Below are 9,737 nucleotides of genomic sequence, written 5' to 3'. Positions count from 1 at the left end.
TTATATTTCTTAATTTTTTAAATTAAATTTATTCAAATTAGAGTTGTTTTCATTTTTTATTATTTCGAACCTTTTATTATATTTCAGATCAAAGTTGTTTCAATACAGTCGAACCAGTTTCAAACTATCAGAAAACTGCGCATTATCTTTACTTAATTATAGGAGAGAGTGGTATAAATCGGACCTATTCACAATTTTTGCTCTCTATAAGGCGTAAATAAAGTCCGATCGTAAAACCGAAGGTGCCATTGGAAAGATCATTTAATTCCCTTCATTTTTGCTTCAGATCATTTTGACGCATCTCTCACCTGTGTTGAACTATAATGTAAAAACGTTTTTTCCGGTCAGATTTGGAACCAATGGTTCAAATCGAAAATTCCTATTTTTATGAATTTTTACATGGAATTTTAAAATATTTTAATGTATTTTTCTTAGTATTGAGTAAAAACGAACAATTTGACAGTCAAAAATAAAAATATTTTCAGAAAACAAAATTACTGACAGTTTATATTATTAGAATTGAAATCAATAAAACTCAACTAATCTGAGTCATCAGACTCACGATATTTTACTGATTTAATTCCTTGGACCAGATTTGGTCAGTCGATCACCAGTACAATCAGGCCTATAAGTTATCTACTGTACTCTTCGATTTGGACACGGGTCCTTTCGGACTTTGGAACAAATTTTACAATAAACCGCAAAAGTGATCACAAAATGCTTGATATTTTTGAATTCTACACTCTTTAATTATCTTAAATCAATTACTTTTCAAATTTTTAACACCTTTTAAATTTGCACGATGGCTGAAAATACATATTTGCATCTATTTTATGAATGAGAAATGTTATGTCAAATTACTATCACATGTTCGGTGTCTTATAAGGACTTTACATTATAAATAGTACGCAAATCTGCTTAACCGTATTCATTTAAATTAAAAAGGTCCTATTTGGAACACGGTCCGATTTAGACCACTCTCCCCTACCGTGCAATAAAATGTTATAATGCACAAATTTTTGACAATCACGAATTGGTTTGAAAATATGTAGGAACAAAGCCTTAAAATTTTCAGATTTATCCTTTATTTTCTTTAAGAAAATATGGTCACTGTATCTATATAGCTTCATTGAAAGAAAAGTTTGGCTGCTGCAGCAAATTAGATGGTAAAATATGGCAGAGCATTTTTAATTGACTGCAGCAATCAAAAATTGGCTGGTGTAGCCAATTAAAAATGCTATGCCATATTTTACTATCTAATTTACTGCAGCAGCCAATCTTTTCTTTCAATGTACTTCTCAAAATTATGTGAACAGTACACATCTATAAAACTATTCTGCAAAACTGAAACGCAGCTTTTACGACAACGAAGTAAACACTAATGACCAGTAGCCAGTGTTATAACGTCTAAGCAAACTGTGACAAAATAATTTTTACGGTCGCCCCCAGAATGCAATGTAAACTGTACAAGATACCGTGGTATTTCACAACTCCTCTCTCCCATCCATTCTATAACCGTCTCTTTTTCTCTAATAATGTATATAAATATCATTTACACATTTAGCGAATTTATAAAGCTAAATCCCAAACGAATAATAATAATAATAATAATCATCATTATAACTTGATTAAATGCACTTACGAATTAAATTTAAATAGTGTTTAAAATTGCCAAAAACAAAAAGTTAATCTCACAAACGCTAAACAGCAACTCTCGTAAAAAAAGTTTTTTACAGCCACCTAATTGTATGAATTATTGTCGACAACATAAAAAGAGAAAAATCGTCTTATTCATCGATTTGCGATCAAAAAGTTATTCCACGTACGGATTAATTCAATTTGAATGATTAATCAGGTTGTCGTAGTTTTATGCGCAGCATGCGCAACTGAAATTCCCACGTTTTTTCCAAATACATTTTATTCTATCGTGTGCGTAACGAGAAAATAGCGTGATAAAAAATATCGCTGACTGTTTGCGTAAGCGTTGTTTACCGTCGAGATTCGCGAGAAGGAAGGAAAGAGGGAAATCCGAAAGCGAGAGCGAACGACGATCTTGACGTGATCTGCCAGTCGCAATTCGCAAACGTAGTAAAATCTTGATGTCATTTGGGATAAACAGATAAAAAGAGGCAAGCGATAAGATCGCGAGATCGCGCGCTGCAACGAGGCTCTTTAATTGCAATCGCGAAATAAATCACGGCAGACTGCGCCCGCGACGGACGTTGCAAATTTCGCGTGTATACACGACACGCGAGCGTTGAACGACCGATGTTCGATACGAAGCACAAAGCGGCGCAAAAACGTGGTAAAAACGGGCGGAGAAAGCAAACAAAAAATACGATAAAACGCTGTCGTCGTCGTCGTCGCCACATCGCCGCGGCGATGAATCGGTCGTTGAACGTCGATCGAGATTTATTCTTAAGGCTTATGCATACGCATATTAAATAACGTAAACACGACGCGTGTTGAAAAACACGTTTTGTCGTCACGCCCCAATTAGCCACTAGTGACACGGTTTAATCCGATTTTCATTCAAACGACATTAATTTTACAAATTATCGCGCGCAAACAGGAATTACGGCGTATTATAAATGTAACAATGAGGTTTGCAAATCGCGCCGCTCTCTCTTTCCTTCTCCTTATTATTTTAATTTTATTTTGATTTTATTTGATCTTTAAATTTTCTTTTAGTTTAATTCTTTATTACAATAAATAAGCTTTTAGATCGTGTATTCCCGTATCAACATTATAATCTTGTACTGTAATATGTCTGACACTTGAGAGAAGTCACAAAACGTAAATGATGATTCTCTCTCTCTCTCTCTCTCTCTCTCTCTTTCTCTTTGTACAAATACCTTCATTTGCGTATGCATGCATGTAGTTTGTATTTTTCTTTAACTCAGTTAGCTTACTTAGTTTCTTTATTCCTTCTTCCTACTTATTTGTTTTTCTTTTATTTTTCTTCCATATTATTTCTCATTATTATTTTGATTGTTTTTAAATGTAATTATTATGTTGTACATTGTCAGACATCTAAGTAGCGATAACCAATCCCTTGAGTTAAGTAACAATTTGTTATTTTTAACTTCTATGTCAAATGTAAATTAATCAATTCATTTCTGTGATTAACTTCAAAGTAAACAATGTCTATAACGTCTATAACATTGCTCTTATTTGTTATCGTTAATTTAATTTTGTTTAATTTAAACATTGCTAAAAACAATGGAGTGTTAAACAATTTAATTGAAAAAAATGTATTAAACACTTAGTAAATATACTCTAATAATAAACTAAGTTTAATACATTTTTTTAATTAAATTGTTTAACACCATTCTTTTTAACAATGTTTAAGTTAAACAAAATTAAATTAACAAGTAAGAGCAATGACACCTACAGAATAATTAAAAATAAATTCAAATTGAGTATATAATTTGACATTACATGAATTTGACCACTGAGAAAAATAGTCTGATTGAATTAAATAGTAATTCTGGCGGAAAATGGACGAATCAGAATTTTCTGTTTAAATCTACTAGAATTCTGTAATTATTCTGGTAAAAATAAGAATTTTAATAGATTTTACCAGAAATATTGTATCAATCAAAATTCCGGTTAGCTTAACCAGAATTCTAATAAATTTAACCAGAAAATTCTGATTCGTCCGTTTTTAACCAGAAATTTTTTTTAATGACGATGTAATTAATATGTGTAATGTCTCAACGTTTGAGAGGATTATGGTAGAGCGCTCAGTAAAAATAGCGATATCTATCTGTCTATCCCCCTTTCTTCCATTCCATTATCAGAAGGATCCATCATCGGCGCGAGTGGAATTCGGTTCATGCCGGAGAAGGAGAGACCCGCGGGTTTTTTCTCGCGATGCCAACCATGTCGACGTGTGGTGTGCGCGATATTTTCAGTTTTGACGGAGCTAAAAACGCGGCGTCGTGAATTTCGCCTTCGGCCGAAAGACGTCTTTGCCCTCCGCGGTGCATTTCGGCTGCGCCGCCGCGTTCTCTCGGTTCAACGAGGGTCATTCCTGAGTCATAGACCGGACGTCCCGGGCCAATGCGCTCTATCAGCATCTCACTCCTTCTCTCCTCTCTTCTTCGCCGCAGGCTCTTCTTCGCCCGCCTTCCAGAAATTTCGATGACGAATTCCCGACCGCGAGATATTTTTCCACGCTGCCCTTCGGGAGAGATATAAGTCTCTCTTGTTCGGAAACGCATCCAGAAAAAACGCGCAGATACTTCAAGGGCAAAGAACCGCAGTCATAAAGCTTTCACAGTATTTAATTCACGACATAGCGTTCAACTGAAGGAGCTTGAGAAGAATAATAGTTTACCTTTATCGCATTTAAATATTTAACGACGTTAAATTTTTAAAGGAAGAGGAGAAATTCTGTTTTTCGTTCTACTAGTTTTTCTATTGATTGGGAAATTTATTTTCTATTTTGAGAAATTGTTCTCAATGACTTTTGTCATCTTCTTCCTCTTTTAATCATTTTCTCGAAATTAAACTAAGATTTCCGTGGTGAAAATTTTTTTTGGAATTCTTTAATTTTTCAGAATTTCTGTATAACTTCTAAAAAAACTTAGACTTTTTTTATATAAATTGGAACATTTTTCGGAAGTACTGAGAAAATCTACATCTCTTCTAGAATTTTTCACATGAATTCTAAAATGTTGTAAATATTTCTAAAATTTATTATACTATTATATCATTCTTGAGAAAAAATTATAAAATCAGAAAGAATTTAAGATATTTTTCAGAAACTTTCATAAATTTATATAAAGTATAACAAATTCTTACAAACACTGAGAAAAATGGTTGGATTAAATCGAGGGGGTAACCGCTGAAATATTGTCTCACAAATTACAGGATTTCATTTGATTTCATATGTTTTCATCTGATTATAAATAATTTTTTTCACTACATATGAAATTATTTGGTAAAATATACGATTTTATTTAATATTATACAATGATTTCTCGTGGTTGCATATGTAATTATCGAATTAGAGATTTCATATGAATTTTATAATGATTTCGAGGACTCTGTCCCACGATTACATTAAGTGGTTACCCCCTCGAATTAAATAGTAATTCTGGTGGAAAATAGACGAATCAGAATTTTCTGGATAAATCTGCTAAAATTCTAATTGAGATAACTAGAATTCTGATTGATATAATTATTCTGGTCAAAATAAGAATTCTAATAGATTTCACCAGAAATATTGTATCTACCAGAATTCCGGTTATCTCAAACAGAATTCTAATAAATTTAACCAGAAAATTCTGATTCGTCCATTTTCAACCAGAAATTTTTTCAGTGAATATTATAAGATAATATGAGAATGTTTTCATATCAGGCTTTTAATTCCAATTCTCATTTAAAGCTGAGATTTTTAATTCCAATTTCCCGTTCGACACGGCCAACCCCTCTCGTCTATCAACCAACACGCGAAATACGAGTCTTGGTCTTCGGTTATTCTCTGTGCCGCTATTCGAGAGGGATCATAACTCGGAATATAAATTCGAGCGTGCGACTCGCGCGACTACGCGAGCCGAGACCGCGGATAGGGAGCGTTCGAATAATCGTTCTATTTTAAGGCTTGGATTACACGGAAAACGTGAGTCGGCGACCTGTGCGGAGGCCTCATCCCCGATCACATTGCTGCAACGTGACGGAATCCCCTATATTTCGACTACATCTAACCGGTGTCATTGTTCGTCGAACGATGCGCTCTCCGCGCGACAGGACTAAATACAGCCTTCGTCAAAAAAAATTAGGCACTTGTGATATTTTTTCGTTCATCTGAAATTCTTTTACCTCCACCACCTATAATGCAGACATTACATATAAATTTAAAGAATTCTTGACAACAAAGGATCATTTATACACCGAGAAAAATGACTCGTTGGATTAATTGGAATTCTGTTAAAAAATGGACGAATTAGAATTTTCTGGCTAAATCTACTAAATTCGAGAAGGTTGTACTTGATTGTATTGCACGTGATAGTCCATTTATCTGTGCTTATTTTTATTTTACCTACTTATTATATATTGAAAAAAAATGTTTGGTCAAATTATATATATATAATTGGAATTCTGGTTGAAAATGGACGAATCAAAATTTTCTGATTAAATCTACTAGAATTCTAGTTGAGATAATCGGAATTCCAATTATCATATAATCAAAATCTTCTGATTTGTCCATTTTTAAGTAGATATTTTTCTCAGTGCAGTGAACCTTAATCATTTTTTTAGCAAAAGTTTTAAATAATGATTAATAAGGTGCCTAATTTTTTTTGGCCGAGGCTGTATACATATAATACTCGACACGCGCGAATCTTCAAAGCAGATTATCGGCCCCGAAAGAAAAATGTTTATTCAAGATACCGCCACGTGACTGCATGCTGTTGCTCAGTCGGTGCAATGCTCGGTGAATGACGCATGTACAAGATTTTGAAAGGGATTTCAGAGACTTCAAGAAACGCGAGATTATACTAATAAATTCCTAACCCTCTCCGTTCTGAACGATTTCCTAATACCGCGAAAAAATTTCCAGAAGTGCATTTGGCCGAATTTTTTTTTAATGAATTCAAATCAGTGCGCACTACTCCTATTAAGACAATTGTATGTTGATATAATTTAATTGTAAAAATGAAATACAAATATTTTGAGATATAAATAGATATTTTGCCAAATACAATAAAGTGTAGGATTCCGCGGTTTAACCCATTTTTATATTTATATATATTATGTATAAACATACATTTTACATCAATTTTTACACGATGGCTTTAAAAGGGATTTCTTTCTATAGGGGCCAAAGTAAAAGTTGATAAACAATACTTTTACTTTTACAGGTCACCAATTTGTTATTTTCATATTTTAAAGTATTTTTTGGAGGTTTAGTATCAAAAGTAACGTTTATAACGAGAAAGCCAAACTTTAATTTTTTTATTTCAGGACCACAAGAGAGAAAAGAGAGCTCCCACAAATCGCCCCGGACTATCATTGATTGAACCATAATAGCGGGAGGAGGAGGAGCCCAATATAGACACAAAAATTCAGAGATATTCATGAAACATATATCTTCTATGTGTAAAAAATTCAAAACGTTTCAATAAATAATTTTCTTACTTTTAAAAAATAAAAAAGATTCCTTAAAACGTCCTTAAAAACATCTGATTAAAAAATCTTTTCTTAATTCCTAAAAACATTTTCAGAAAAAAATCCTCCTTCAATTATATGCATTGAATGCGTCCAACCACGAATTTGCAATTAATTTTTCAAACAGTCGCAATTACAAGAATTAGGGGATATCTATTTCGCAGCCGCGCGTTGCAATACTCTTACTAGCAAAGTTACAAAGAGACGCGATACTAAAAATACGATAAAATCGTTACGTCTTAAGTGCAAGTGCAATAAGTTGCGCGGCGTCTCATCTACGCCGTTTGCATTTCAGGTTGAGTGGCGAAGCGAAAAAATGGATCGCTACATGCGACGAGGCTCGCAAGAGTAAATTGCGAAAAGGAGAGAGGAGAAGGGTTGGGAATGGAGGGGATCGCTTCACAGTTTTCCAGATGATCGTGACTGTGAAAAGCCCGGTCGCGAGACAAAAGAGCGAGAGACGTGCGACCGCGGGAACACGCGTGCGGACGGTCGTAGATTTCCTCCACCCCCGCCCCTCCCCGGCCCCTTCCTCACCCTTTCCTCCAGTTCCACGCGCATTCCATCCGACCCATTCGTTTCCCCTCCGTGCGTAACCTTCAACCGTGTATACAGGGTGTCTCCGATCAAGCGCAGTATCAGAGACACAGATGCGTCCGGCCCCGAAAGTCTAAACATCGTCATCTGGATTCTTACAAAGTTTACGACGGTTTACTTAAAATTTATGGATGGGAGGATGCCGCTCGACGAGAACGGCACCTCGAGTGCGTCCGTGAGTGCATTCGCAATAATTTGCGGTATATTTACGGTGACCATACGTCCTTTATTGTAAAGGACAGTCCTTTATTTTAGGTAGCTATCCTTTAGATTTATTTGTTTCTTCAAAATTCAATTTTGTCCTTTATTTTTCAATATTGTCCTTTATTTTGACATTATGGGAAATTCTTTTCTAACTAGCGTTCCAATGTCTATAATATTATATCAATGAGCAAATTTTTACGGAAAATATCTTACATTTTATGCATATAAATACAATTTGTTTTTGTTAATTATATTTCTTAATTTTTTAAATTAAATTTATTCAAACTAAAGTTATTTCCATTTTTTATTATTTCGAACCTTTTATTATTTCAGATCAAAGGTTTGTTCCAATATAGTCGAACCAGTTTCAAACTATCAGAAAACTACGCATTATCTCTATTTAATTATACTATGCAATAAAATGTTATAATGCACAAATTTTTGACAATCACGAACTGGTTTGAAAATATGTAGGAACAAAGCTCTAAAATTTGTCCTTTATTTTCTTTAAGAAAATATGGTCACCGTAGGTATATTAGGTTGAACATTGCCGCTGTACTTGTTTTAATGCAGATTTTTTTTAAGTCGCCTAACAAGTTAAAAATATTTAGCCTTCCGAAACTGACGATGGGTTTATTGGATCCCCAATATAAATTTTATATCATCAAGAACGTCAAACAGTTTAATTTCCGTTATGTTATATCTGAAAAAAAAATTGGATTATTCTTATTAAAATATATGTAGTATTTCTATTTTCTTTTATGAGTCGTGTGTCATTTTGGTTCCTTAAAATTAATTAATGCCTTTCAATTAATATAAATTAAATGGGTCTTACAGACGACAGTAATTGTGTTACAAAATCATGACGTCAGCTCCGGAGAGTTACGGCTCCATTATTATAAGTATATTAGGAGTATATTAAGGAATATTATAAGGATATAATAATATCATTACTATCATTATTATATTTATATTATAATATAATTATAATATATTATATTATTCATTATTATATAATTCATATTATATTTATATAATTCATATTATATAATTATTTATTAATTCATTATATATTATATAATTCATTATTATATTTATTATTATTATTATTAGCAATTTACTAGTATTATAAAGTAACTTTATTTGATAACAATAATAATAACAGCGTATTATCGTATTCTTATAATATTACTTAATATACTTTTGATATACTGTAATAATTATAATAGTACAGTCATATAATACGAGTATATCGTTACTGTATTGTTCATTACACCACTTAAAAATTAGCTTAATACATTCTTTTTATTATTGCATTGTTCTGTATCAGTCAGTATTAACACTTGAATTTACTAAGATTCGATTCAAATTCACCCTCAATGAACGTCGTCCATTGTTCCTCGCAGTTCGCTCGCGTTCATCTTTTCTTCTGCACCGTCAAACTTCCAGTTTTAAATTTCGACAATGTAAAGAAAACCAGCGGCGCTGCACCTACCCCTCGGATCCCCCCCTCCCCCGCAAAAATAGGTCAAGATCCGCGGCGATGGCGCGTCCTCGGAGGACTCGGGACGACAGGAAAGGGGCGGTGAAGGGAGAGGAGAAAGGGAGCGACACGGTGGAGCCAGATAGAGGGGCGCAGAGAGAAAGAAAGACAGAGAGAGAGAGAGTTGTGTTGCATGCTGCACCGCGAGAGCCATCAGGCGATACGACTACGTGGAGGGAGTGCAACGAGCGGAGGTGGGGTGTCCGGATAAGGCGGG

Source organism: Mycetomoellerius zeteki, unplaced genomic scaffold, assembly GCF_001594055.1.
Source record: "Mycetomoellerius zeteki isolate Tzet28-1 unplaced genomic scaffold, Tzet1.0 scaffold101, whole genome shotgun sequence".
Lineage (NCBI taxonomy): Eukaryota > Metazoa > Arthropoda > Insecta > Hymenoptera > Formicidae > Mycetomoellerius > Mycetomoellerius zeteki.
Note: the sequence above shows the minus strand (reverse complement) of the source record.